Source organism: Lynx canadensis, chromosome B4, assembly GCF_007474595.2.
Source record: "Lynx canadensis isolate LIC74 chromosome B4, mLynCan4.pri.v2, whole genome shotgun sequence".
NCBI lineage: Eukaryota > Metazoa > Chordata > Mammalia > Carnivora > Felidae > Lynx > Lynx canadensis.
This window is the reverse complement of record NC_044309.1, coordinates 59,236,498-59,250,673: the sequence shown is the minus strand read 5'-3', so window position 1 is coordinate 59,250,673 and position 14,176 is coordinate 59,236,498. Positions and strand designations below refer to the sequence as shown.

The following is a 14,176-nucleotide window of genomic DNA, read 5'->3' as shown; positions in this document are numbered from 1 at the left end:
ATTATAGGTGTATCTGGTTCTGTTGTTCATGCTTTAGTATAACTTCTTAGTTTTTAATAATATACTTTTAAGCTATAATGAACCATTACCAAAAGCATTTTTATTTGGATGAAATCGTCTGGGAAATATTCTAGTCATTAAAAGATAAAATCCAAAGGAAAAGCAAAGCAATAAGATGATGCTATTTTTTTTTTTTTTACATAGGAATACATTGTCTTAGCTGCCAAGTGTGTTTCTATATTTTACATTTTAAGGCAGCCTGCCTTCTTCTTCCTTCTTTCTCTCTCTGTCCTCCTCCTCTTCCACCTCCTTTTTCTTCTCATCCATCTTGTCCTCCTCCTCTTCCTCCCTCAGTATTTAGCAAATGCAATGGAGGAAAAATACCAGTTGGCTCTACACAGAATGTGGAAAGTGTGCTGTTCATACAGTTAAAAAATTGAGATGAAGAGGGACGCCTAGGTGGCTCAGTAGGTTGGGCATCCAACTCTTGGCTTTGGCTCAGGTCATGATCTCCCGGTTCCTCAGACTGAGCCCCAAGTTGGGCTCTGTGCAGACAGCATGGAGCCTGCTTGGGATTCTCTGTCCCTCCCTTTGTCTCCCCCTCTCCTGCTCGCTTGCTCTCTTTCTCTCTCTCAAAATAAATAAACTTAAAGAAAATTGAGATGAAGAACTTTGAACCATAAGTGAGACCCCACGCCATGCTTTCCATCTGAGTTCTGACATCAGTGGTATTTCTTGTGCAGTCAAACCAGTTCTTGCATAACAGGATGGCCCAGTGTTGGAGATTTAAAATAGTCACCAGCACCGTATTAATCTAAAGATCTCTTTTTTTTTTCTAAGTTATAAGATTTCATTTTCTATCAATCCTCTACTGGCTTGAACCTTATGATTTAGCAGAATATTTTAGTGACTTTTTGTATGCTATAAAGACATGGGTGATAAAGAGTCTAAAAATTAATTATACCTAAGTCTTTAATCAAGGTAGGTTTGGAAGGGTGATGCTTTGGTGTAAAATCTCAGTTTTATCTTTGTGAGAAGGCATGTTTTCTTTCTCTTCTTCATTTGTCCTTTCCACTCGAGCAGTTATGAAGCTCTGGAAACTTTATCTCTATTGTCCCTCTGCATCTGTAGCTCTCCTTCATTCCCTTCCATTAAAGCCTTGACTTCCTTTCTGGACCACTGTAGCAATGCAATGTTCTTGCCTGTCTTTCTTTACTTAAATAAATCTGCTACCAGAGTAATCCTCTTGAAGTGAAATTCTCTCTGTTGATTTATAAACAGTAACAACAAAGTCCCCAGCCTTCAGCACCATCCCTTTGTCTAACAAACTGAGAACAGATTTCTTTCCTTTTTTAAAAAAGTTTATTTTGAGGGAGGAGGGGCAGAGTGAGAGGGAGAAAGAGAATCTCAAGCAGATTCCATGCAGTCAGCACTGAGCCCAACTCGGGGCTCAATCTCATGAACCATGAGATCATGACCTGAGCTGAAACTAAGAGTCGGACACTTCCCATGCAGGTACCTGTGAGCACAGATTTCTTACTGTAACATTCATGGTCTCTAGAGCACAGCCCTACCTTACCTTTCTGACTGCCTTACCTGCTGGTTCCCACACAACTCATGTGACAGCAGACTCAATTATTAGGCCCTAGCCTTGCTCACGCTCTAACTTACTTTCTGTATTTCTGTCTGGTTCTTTTTCTTTTTCTCTCCAGTTTCCACCATTGCCACTTGTCAGCATCTTTCCCATTATTCAAAATGTTTTGTTCTAATTTCTCCATAAAAGCCATTCTTAACTCCCATATCTAGAGCTGAGCTTATCCTCCTTTGACCACTCACACTTTTCTTATGGCCTTATTTGATCATAGTTTAGCTCATCCTAAGTCATAACCTTATTTCCCCTCTTAGACTTTGAGGGACAATTATTATGAAGTGCCGACCACAAAAACATTGATAAAAAACTATTGTCTGGGATTAAGAAGGTAGAAAGCAAAGTCTGCTTTGTGATAGTGAGACCACATCTCTTTTTGCTTGGGCATGGATGCTGTTCATAGAAAAACATACTCAAAATGAAAGGTGTTCAGAAGTGAGCCTCCACAGTGGTAAAGTGATCTAAACCCAACTTACTTGAATGGTGATTGCAAACATTTGAAGTATTTAGACAAAGAAGAGAAATCTGAGGGTGAACATAAGAATCTTTTGACATTTGAAGGTGATAAGGAACTTCTTTTACAAGGACAGGGTTATAACTAACATGTGTCAGCTGCAAGAGGCAGATTTTTGTCCTAATATAAAGGATAACTATTTTACAGTTAGTACTCTTTTAAAACCTTAGGGGTCACGTTTGATTTTTCTATGTTGTCCAGGCTCTATTGGCTCCATTTCCAAAATATATCTTTTTTCTTTTCCTTGTGTGACACTCTTCTCCAAATTCACCTTCATGAATCCCTCACCCCCTGTCTCTCTACCATCCATTCCCTACACAGCGGTTAGAACAATCTTAAAATGTACGTCAAGTCGTTATCACTCACCTACTCTCTACTGCACTTGAAACTTGTATTCCTTACCGTGGCTTAGAAAGCCCTTTATTGTCTGAGCCTCGTCCTCTTTTTCTACCTTTCCTTCACTCCTCGCCCAATTCTGCTGGTCCACCCACACTGGCTTTCCTTCTGTTTCTAATCTACACCAGGTTTGTTCTCATCTCAGGGCATTTTCACACGCCATTTCTTCCGTCTGGATCCTCTCCCTTGGCATCCCCCCACCTCGGCCCAATTGTCATATGCTCAGAATGTAAGTTCTCGGTGAAATGTTCCAGAACATTCCATAGACAGTGTCCCACCTTCTTCCTGCTCCTTATCCTATTCTATTATTTTATTTTCCTCTTAGAACTTAACACTGTTTGAAAGCATCTTGTTTGTTTATTTATTTTTCCTTCTTGTTGTCTGCTTCTCTCATTAGAATGTAAACTATGAAAGCAGGGACTTTGCCTTATTCACTGACTGGTAGGTCCTGAAAGCTTCTGGATGATCAGGTTAATGAGTGTTTGTTGACTGACAGTAATTTATGGACTAGGAATTTTGCAGATAGTGAAATTTAGGTTTAGAAAGGTTAAATAACTTGTCCAATTAATAAGTAGTTGAGTTGGGATTAAAATCCAGGTTTCTCTGAGTATGAACTGTATGCCATACTGTGTTCCCCCAGAAGTCCTATCTTAGGAAGCCCTAAAAAATAAACTAGAACTTGGCAGTTTGGCTTGCTGAGTAGGGATTTACCTGAAATTTTACAACTCAGGTGCAAAATCATTTTTGTGCTTCACCAACCCTTTAAGAATGCAAAGAGGTGCTACAATTTAACACAATTCATATATGTAAGAATTTGTAATATTGGAGAGAACAAAGAGGATACATATTTAAGAAAAAGTCAAGAGAACACTGTTTTTATAAAGCAAATGTCCAGTGCATTTATAAGTTGATAAACACACTCCTGTAATGCAAATATTTATTACAGATCTTCCTTGACTTATGATGGGGTTATATCCTATAAACACCTCCTAACTTGAAAATATTATAAATCAAAAATACACTTAATACAACCTAACCTACCAAACATCTTAACTTAGCCTAGGCTGCCTTAAATGTGTGCAGAACACTTACATTAGCCTACAGTTGGGAAAATTATCCAACACAAAGCTCTTATTCTTTAATAAAGTGCCGAATATCTCATGTATTTATTGAATATTATACTGAAATTGAAAAACAGAATGGTTGCACCGGTGCAGGACCCTCATGATCACGTGGCTGGCTGGGAGCTGTGGCTTGCTGCCACCTGCCTAGCATTGTGAGAGAGGATTTTACTGCATATCACTAGCCTGGGAAAAGGGAAAAGATCCAAATTCAAAATTCGAAGTACGATTTTTCTACTGAATGTGTCCCGCTTTTGCACTATCGTAAAGTTGAAAAATTGGTAAGTCAGACCACCATAGCTTAAGAACTTTCTGTGTAGTTAACATTTACATAACACTTTGCAATTTGTAATGTGCTCTCAAGTACATAAACTCAACTCATTTATTACCAAAAATTCTTAGTTCTCTTCATTATTTGTACATTAGATACAAAAAGTAGTAAAAGACAAGAGCACTTCCTTCATTAGTGCTTACGCTGCTGAGAGCAGTAAGTATTTATTGAGTGTTGGACGGTGTGGTAAACCTTACGATGTGAACATAATTCTTACCCCATCTCATGATGGGGATGTGAGTTCAGCAAGGTGAGGCAGCTTGCCCAAGGTCACACAGGTACATGAGGACAGAGCCAGGATCTTCAATGCTGACACGTGCTACCAGGCATTTGTGATGCCCCACTGTCAAATCAGTTTCAACAAGCATTATTTGTTTTATGCCTTTAAGACACAAAATGCAGATCAAAATGGTAATTTAAGCTGTACATGAAACGAATGCATACAGCTTTCAAATAACTTAAAAAGAATGTAAGGAGATTGTGAGTTAAGTTAGTAAGGGTTTGGAGGAAGTCCTTATAGAAAAAAGAGTGCTTCCTATCATTTGTTTGTCTCTTTTTCCTTCATGAATACTCCAGAAATATGCTACAGTTTTATCAGTTACTATCAAATGTGTTGAGGCCTTGATCAGTTGTGCATTCCTTATGTCATGTTCGGTTTTTCTGATAGAACTTCATAAGCATTTAAAGTTGAAGCTGTGGTCAGTTGTGAATGTACCATGTATATCATATTAGGTTTATCTGAATAAACTTCCTAATCTTTTAAAAGCTGAGGTGCTTTTGAATGATTTGTATCTGCAGAAATTACTGGTAGTTACCTCCATTGCTGCACTTTTTCCCAAGTTATGTGGAATTTGAAATTGATAGGAAGATACAGGGTCTTAAATGGTAATAAATGCAAATTCCCAGGTAATGTCATAGGCAGGGGGCAGAGGGCTACCTGGAATAAGATATAAATATCTCTATCATTCTCTCCTCAGTGAGGTAAGTTAAGGCTGGTTTAGGAGCAAGTATGGATGGGGATCTCTGGAATAAATGCACACCGTAAATGCACTGAGATTTGAGAAATGATAGGGCCATTAAGGCCAGGGAAAGTTTTTTTTTGTTTTTGTTTTTTATGTTTTTAAATGTTTATTTTAGTCTTGAGAGAGACAGAGCTTGACCGGGGGAGAAGCAGAGAGAGAGAGAGGGGGATATGAAATCCAAAGCAGGCTCCAGGCTCTGAGCTGTCAGCACAGAGCTTGACAACGGGACTCAAACCCACAAACCATGAGATCACGACCTGAGCTGAAGTTGGACACTCAGCCGACTGAGCCACCCAGGCACCCTAAGGCCATGTACAGTTTTAAATGCGCTTGGTCAGTGCCTGTTCCTCAGTTTACTCTTTTACATAAAACACAATAGCACATGTTAGAAGTACTTTGAGAAAAAGCATCCAAAAATTACTTCCATATTATTTCACTTAAAAAAGAATTTTGTTCCATGTGTTTCATAATCTTCAAATGATTTGGGGGGGATTAATGTTGGGTACTTTGTTGGCAACAGAATCTTTTTTCCAAATGGAAATTCTGTAAAATATCTTCTACAAATGGTTTGAATAATGAACATCAATCTTCAAGCCAATTTTGCCCCAAAAATTTGAACATGTAGAAAATAGTAACTCTTTGAGAAGAGAAATTCAGTCTCTATTAAACAAACAAATCCATTTTAATCTACCTATGGTATTGTAGTTGACTGTGTGATGAGTTTGACATAATGCACTCCTGTAATTCTGATTTTTCAAACTGTCATTATTACTTTTTAAAAATTAAATCTGAATAAGTTACAAGATGGGACAAAATCTTATAAAATTTTTCACATATTCATTGATTCATTGGATTTATAATGACTGTTCATTATCTGCAATGTTATTATTTTAGTTGTTTGGAAAAACAATCTGTCAAACTGTATTTCCTGTCTTCAATGAATTTCTAGTACATTGGGAGTAAACAACATGTACAGAGATCACAAAGCAGAATAAGTATCTTAACTAGCAGTGCTAAGTATCCTATCTGTTACAAAATTTTAGAGCCTGAGATAGATAGTGCCTGGAGCCTCTGTAGGTACTCAGTGAATATTTATTACATGAATAAAATAAATGGATGAATACACGTAAATGAATGAATATCCTACTCTTGTCATTGGCTGCATAAGATCTTATTATGGGCCTATATTCTAATTTATTTAAACCCATTGCTGGATATTTATTTTGTTTCAAATTATTTTGCATATGAGGAAGAATAAGGTAAATACCTAGGAGTAGGATTTCTGGGTTATTTATTTTTTATTCATTTATTTAGTTAGTTTCATGTGTTTATTTAAATCCAGTTAGTTAACATACAGTGTAATATTAGTTTCAGGTGTAGAATTTACTGACTCATCCCTTCCATACAACACCGGTGCTCATCACATGTGCCCTCCTAGCCCATCACCTATTTAGCCCATCCCCCTACCCACCTCCCCTTCAGGGAATCTTCAGTTTTTTCTGGGTATTTTAATTTTGACAGACACTGTCCTCTGTAGAGATTGTTTAATTTACATATCACCAGTGATGTAGGAGAGCATCTTCCTCCTCGATAACATGTTGTTGCCAAATTCTTAGATCTTTGCCAATCTTAACATGTCATTATAGATAACTACAAATATTGTTATAGAAGATATCATTCTAAATAACAGTATTGTTATATATGTGTTTCTCTTTTTATGAATGAAGAAAAAATGTGTCCGTATGATGGAGTCCTTGTTATTTCCTTTTCTGTGGACTTACTTGTGTTTTGCCCACTTTCCCTAAAGGTTTTTTTTTTTTTAATCTTAATACTTTCTCAATCATTATAACCCTTTTATTTATTAATAAAATATGTTCTTTGCCTATAAGTAACATTTTAAAAAAGTTTTTCATTTGTCATTTGAATTTTTATTTTGTTTTTTTTTTTTGGCATGCAGAAATTTAGTTTCTTTCAGGCTTTTTAGGTTTTCTTTCATCTTCAGAATGCCCTTGATCAGACTGAGTTTTTTTTTGTTTTTAATTCCCATTGAAAATTTTCATGATTTTGGTTTTTCTGTCTGTCTGTTTGTGTTCTTGGTGTGGCTGTTTACAATTTCAAGCTGTCTGGAATATATTATGTTATAAGGTAGAAGGTATGGAGTCAACTTTATTTTTTCCAGATGATCAGTCAGGTGTGCCAATACTAGTTATTGCATAACCCATAAAATTATAAAATTATTCAATTTGGGCATTAATTGAGTGTATGTTGAGTGCCAAACAGGAAAGATGCATTTTGTATCTTTAATGTTCTTCACATTTAACAGCACTAGTGCTTCAATAGAGACTTACCCTGGATATTATGACATGATACAGAAAAGACACCACACTGCCCACCCCATCACACCTTCTTTGTGGGCCAACTGTTGTGGTTCTTGTGGGCCCACACAGTCAGGCTAGACAACCAACCAAGTGTTCTAATTAGTGCTGATTCTTTCTGTTGCCTTTCTTTCCCCCAACCTGTCAGTTTATCTCTCTAAGCATTTTTTTCCATGGCACCCATCACTGCAATATGTGTGTTCTCAGAGATTTTGTTCTGGCAGACACCATCAGTGATTTTGTCTAATTAAAAATTTTCACACAATAGGCAATATTTAATGAATAATAATTAGAAGTAGATTTCGATTATATCTTAAGATCACTGCAAAGACTAGTCATATCCAGAGAATTTTCAGAATTTATAAGCCTAATTAGTAGGTTAGCCGAATCATCAAAATACCTGTGAGTCAAGATAGCTCATTTTAGAGAACTAGCTATTGCTAGGCAGAGCTCTACAAAAGATAAATGTATTAATAACAACCCATCCTTTCTACCATTAGTTTTTTTAAGAACTCCATATACTTACTCTCTGACAAAATATCATTAACAAGGTATGATCCCAATTGCATTCTAATTCAGAAGAGAAATAGGAGGATTTCTTTTTTAAATGTTTTAAACTTTAACGTGACTCATTCCATTAAAGCACACAGTTGGAGTTAATGCTATAGGCCAGAAGAGTGACTGGCTGTAGTAAATTCATTAGTTCTCCCTTAATGAGAGAGAGAGGGGGGCAGTGAACAGCCAGTAATCCAAAATACAGCCTAGTTCACATGTCGATATACTGTACTATTCATACCATAATATCCCTAATTTAATAAAAGATAAATTTGGATTATTTTTTTGGTTGCATTCTAGTTTTTTTAGGTTTTTGTAAGCCTTTTCTTTTTCTAGTCACAAGTTTCTTTTCTGCTTTAATTTTTAAATAATATATGGAAAGCTAATTAGCATTGTCAGCTTTGCTTTTGAATTACTATTTATAATATTTTGACAGTGTAGAGAATCTATTTCAGGCCATATCTTTAAAAGGATTCATCTTTTTATAATTGCTTGAAAAATTTTTATCATTATCTCCACAGCTGACTTATTTTAACTCAAATTCTCTTTTCCCCAATTGCATAGTTAATTTTCTTTTATTACTTAAAAATTGTGATCTAGCCCTCGGCTAGAGTTAACCTTAGGCATGACAAAATAGTGTATTTTACTCAGTTAATCTATAATGTACAATTTGTGCTAAGATAGGAGACTAGAAAAATACCAATGAAAGTAGTACAATTTGAGGAAAGCAAGCAAACAAAAACCCCTTTCGGCAAAGTCTGGGACAGTGAATTCTCCTGAAGCTGGTGTGTCCATGCTGTTGGTCATGGTGGAATAGTGGCCGCAACATCTGGGGTGGGTGAGATTCTCCTGAGATGGCTAATTAGAAGCCTGCCCTGCTGAGACGAATAGAAGTGCTGTCATTGGACTGCATCTCCACTGGTGTCATTGGAAAAATATTCATTGAGGGGCACCTGGGTGGCTCAGTAAGGTTGAGCGTCCGACTTTAGCTCAGGTCCTCCTCATCTAGCAGTTCACCAGTTCAAGCCACGCATGTGGCTCTGTGCTGACAGCTTAGAGCCTGGAGCCTGCTTCGGATTCTGTGTCTCCCTCTCTGCTCCTCCCTGGCTTGTGTGCTCTCTCTCTCTCCCAAAAATAAATAAATAAATAAATAAATAAATAAATAAATAAATAAGTAAATAAATAAATAAATATTTTTAAAAAAGAAAAATATTCATTGAATACTTCTTTGCGTACATTCTATTCACAGCAACAGCACTTCCTTGATGGTCAGTTGCACCTAATGTACCTGATTCCTAAAGGGGAGATACATCCCGATCCCTTCCTCTATTTTTTTTTTAAATGTTAGTGTAAACTTGGCTATGATATATTTTGAGGAACATTGAAGTTTATCAATTTTTATTTTTTTGTTGTTTAGAAAAGAACATAGAACAGTATTGTCTTCTGTTTGACTTTCGGATGTTTAGAGCAAGCCCAGCTTATTTGTGAAGGAGCCAGAAAAGGAAGAAAGTCTCGCCAGGGCTTGATCGTGGTGCAGGACTGAGTATTTACACAAATATGTGCAGCTTGGCGGTGTCGAGGCCGTCTGTCCTTCAGATGGAACAGGAGTGAGGTTGCTCTGCTGTGTGTGATGGACATAAACAGCGACATTGTATGCTTTGGAAAAAGGACGTTTATAATGAATATCGGGAAAACATTCACTAGGGAAATCTGGGCAGTGGTACAATTAATTGTTTAGGGTTGCCTTAGAGCTTTATTATTTCCTTAAACTTCAGCTAGAGCTCTTGTTTAAATCGGTAACTTTTTATATTGGTAGCTAAAATTACCTGTTTTCAAAGAAGTTTCAAAGTATCTCTCAACTTCAGAGAATTTTCAGCAGCATAACTAGTATTATTGCTGCTTCCATTAAATGAAGGAAGCCGTATTCTCTCTGTCTCTCTTTATTCTTTCTTTCCTACTTCCATTCATTTAAAAAAGTCTTCCAGGGACTATCACAATATTTTTTTTTAATTTTCTAAATGTTTATTCTTTTTTTTTTTTTTTGAGAGAGAGAGAGAGAGAGAAAGAGAGAGAGAGAACAAGTGGGGGAGGGGCAGAGAGAGGGAGACAAAGAAACTAAAGCAGACTCCAGGCTTCGAGCTATTGGCACAGAGCCTGATGTGGGGCTCGAACCCATGGACTGTGAGATTATGACCTGAGCCCAAGTTGGATGCTCAACTGACTGAGCAACCCAGGTGCCCCAATCACAATAACTTTAAATAATATCCTTACATCTTTGTATCTTGATTTAACAGCTGTAAATAATGTCCATATCTCCACGCTGAAAAATGAGGAACTTAACATGTTGACTTTGTTTTTATTTCTTCTCTCCCACTCTGTGTTCTAACTATTGTTAAGTAGATTATTGCTTTTACATCGTTATGATTTATGGAATTTGTATTCTATTTGGAAATATAATGAAATATTTTATAGGGTGATAAAATTTAAAAATCAGTGATCAGACCTTACAATATTATGAGATGTAAATATTTTTCACTCTGTAACCATTAGAGACAAGGATGTCATGTAATGATATTGAAACTTTTCCAACTGGAAGGAAATTTTCCAGCCATTAATGTCTAATGGATCTTCTTTCATTTGTGTCTTGCTTTATTCTCTTCTTCAGGTTCATACTCAGTTGCCATGATTTCTCATATTCACACTGACATTTTCTTGGATTCCTGTCTCTCTCTCTTTTTTTTTAGTGATTTTCATAGCTGGTTTTGAGAAAATTTTCTGAGACATGTTCTGAAATGTTTTTATTTGAGTATCACTTTTGATTTTCAGTTTAGATGGGTGTAAACTCCTAGTTTCAAAGTTTGTTGTCCATTAGCTCTTAAAGGTATAATACTACTGATTCTAGCCTTCAATATTGATGGTGAGAAGTTTGGTGCCAGTATTTTTTTCTGTAGGAATCCTATTTTTCCCCCCTAGGAGTTCTTGCCATTTTCTCTTGGCTATTGGCATTTATATTACTTTCATAGGGCCACCATAACAAATTTCCAGAACTAGGTGGCTTACAATAATAGAAATGTACTATTTCACTGTTTTGGAGGCGGAAAGTCTAATCAAGATGTGAGTGGCACCATACTCTCTGAGACTTCATACCTTTCTCTTAGCTTCCAGTGTTCCTTGGCAGCCCTTGGCATTCCTTGAGTTGAAGCTGTGTACGTCCAATCTCTGCTTTCATCTTCACGTGGCGTTCTTCTGTGTGTGTGTGTGTGTGTGTGTGTGTGTGTGTGTGTGTGTTTCCCTTACCCCTTTCTTACAAGGACACCAGTTGTATTGGATAAGGGCCCACCCTAATTTAGTATTACTTTATCTTAACTTGATTACATTTGCAAAGACCCTATTTCCAAATAAAATCACATTTACAGGTACCTATGATTTAGACTTAAATATTCTTGGGAGGCACAATTCAACCCACGATAGCATTGTCAGTTTTTACCAGAATATGGTCAATATGCTTGCTTATTTAATCCTTTTAACACACAGTGGGCCCTTTCAGTCTGAAGACACAGGTCTTTCTTCAGATCAGGTAAATTGTCATTTATTATTTTCTTTTTTTTTTTTTTTAATGTTTATTTATTTTTGAGACAGAGAGAGACAGAGCATGAATGGCGGAGGGGCAGAGAGAGAGGGAGACACAGAATCGGAAGCAGGCTCCAGGCTCTGAGCCATCAGCCCAGAGCCTGATGCGGGGCTCAAACTCACGAACCGTGAGATTGTGACCTGAGCTGAAGTCGGACGCTCAACCGACTGAGCCACCCAGGCGCCCCTTATTATTTTCTTAATAATTTTTTCCCTTCCTTTGTCTCTTACGTTTTTTGATGAAACTTATACATTTTAGATATTTGACTTCCTGGATGACTCTTTCTGTTTCATACTCTCTCTGTTTTATTCTCCCTTTTCATCTTTTATGCTTTATGTTCTAGAAGATTCTTTGACATTCCCCGATTATGAACTTGGTATTTATTCTTATTCTCTTCTTTTTCAGCCAGTTTGAAATCTTTATATGTGCAACTATATTTTCATTTCCAAAATTTCTTTATTTTTCTGATTTGTTAATTTCTCACATTTTGCTAATTTGCTAATGCTCACATTTTGCGAGGATGATAATTAGGATTATTTAAATATTTTTTGTACTTCCTTGAATCATTTCTGTTTTTTACTGGGGCCAGTTATTCTTTTTTTTTTTTTTTAAGTTTATTTATTTATTTATTTATTTTTAATTTTTTTTTTTTTTAACATTTATTTATTTTTGAGACAGAGAGAGACAGAGCATGAATGGGGGGAGGGCCAGAGAGAGAGGGAGACACAGAATCTGAAGCAGGCTCCAGGCTCTGAGCTGTCAGCACAGAGCCTGATGCGGGGCTCGAACTCACGGACCGCAAGATCGTGACCTAAGCGAAGTCGGACGCTCAACCGACTGAGCCACCCAGGCGCCCCAGTTTATTTATTTATTTTTGAGAGAGAGACAGAGAGAGGGTAAGAGAGAATGTCAAGCAGGCTCTGCACTGTCAGCATGGAGCCTATATGGGGCTCCAACTCACAAACCATGAGATCATGACCTAAGCCAAAACCAAGAGTCAGACATTTAACCGACTGAGCCACCCAGACACCCCATGGGGCCAGTTATTCTTGATGATAGTTTTCCCTGTGATTCTTGGTGGTGTGTTCATGGTTATAAAGGTCTTTAATGACTACATGGGCTCCACTTAAGTTTTGAGGGGTTTCTCTACTAGCATTTCCTGTATAAATGACAGGTCTGACCCAGAGTTCTGGGTGAGGGGCTGAATAAATGATACAAGCTTTCCTTTGGAGTGTGTGTGTGTGTGTGTGTGTGTGTGAAGCAGAAGACCAGCTGAGAATACTGACAAGTGTTAAAATAGGAGAGCTTTGCTCAGGGGTTAGAGTCTTTTGTATATTTTCTCTTTTTGCTGGAGCTGCCTCTTCTCTCTTCCCTGTTCGACTCCTTATTTGATGAAGATCTTTGGAGTTACTTCAAGCCCTGTTCTGCTTCTCTGTCAAGTCCCGACACCTTCATTTGGCATTCTTTCCAGACAGGTATTTCACTTTCATGAGAAAACATTTCTGCAGTTCCCTAACTTTATCCTCTGGATAAAAATTGCTGCTGCTAACTTCTCTGCTTATGCTAGTGAGAGGGAGGAGGGCCTTGGCTTCCCAGTGGTTCACATACTATGCTTTAATGAGTTGCCCTGATGACTCCTCTGTACCCCATTACCACTCTTGGTGTTCGTTCACTATATTCTGAGGAAGACCTGTTCTAACTCTTAGCTCTTGTAGAGCGGTGTATATTCTCTCCTTTTCTGAGGGACCAGTCATATCTTCATTCTGCTTGTAAAAATGCCTCAACATTTCTGTTTTCCTTATGGCAAGTATTCTCATTTTTCAGTACTGTGACGTAAGTCTGATGAAATACACATTTCAGTGAATTTTGGGAAGAAGGACATGTACCACGTGCCCTCTTCAAATGCAAATTTTTAAATACTCTTCAAGTTTTTATTTTTTTCTTCAGATGTTTCACTAGCTGGAATTCTGCATGAGTGCTCATGTGTGTGCATACACACATGCACATCAGTTGTACTAATGAGCGGACTGGCAGGATTTTATCATGTGTTTTGTGTCTCCTTTCGTATTTTCCTTGGCAGTTGGTAAAGTACAAATTTTCATGGTTGTTATACACTGTTTTTCTATATTGATGCTCTATGAAGTTCATTTCAAACATTAATCATCAAGAAATCAAATAAGTTCTTGAATGTTTAATGAGCCCAGTTTAATAATCGGTCATGAGAATTGAAATACTTTCAGGTTAAATGCTTTTGTACTTACAGAAAAGAATTTAATGGCAGAGTTTAAAGATTTGATTTTTTTCTTTTTTTTCCTAGTTTTACTTAAATATAATTGACATCTTATATTGGTTTAGGGTATACAACATAATGACTTAATATATGCATATATTGCAAAATGATTACCACAATAAATTTAGTTAACATTCATCACCTTAGGTAGTTAGAATGTTTTTCTTGTATGAGAACTTTTAATATTTATTCTCTTTAACAAATTTCAAATATATGATACAGTATTGTTTTTTTTTTTTTAATTTTTTTTTTTTCAACGTTTATTTATTTTTGGGACAGAGAGAGACAGAGCA

At 36.9% G+C, this 14,176-nt stretch overlaps 1 protein-coding gene across 6 annotated transcripts in view; it reads left to right on the top strand.

Moving 5' to 3' along the window:
* The window catches only part of ITPR2 (inositol 1,4,5-trisphosphate receptor type 2), a 505,414-nt gene that overhangs the window by 253,211 nt on the left and 238,027 nt on the right, over positions 1-14,176 (top strand). The window lies entirely within an intron of this gene.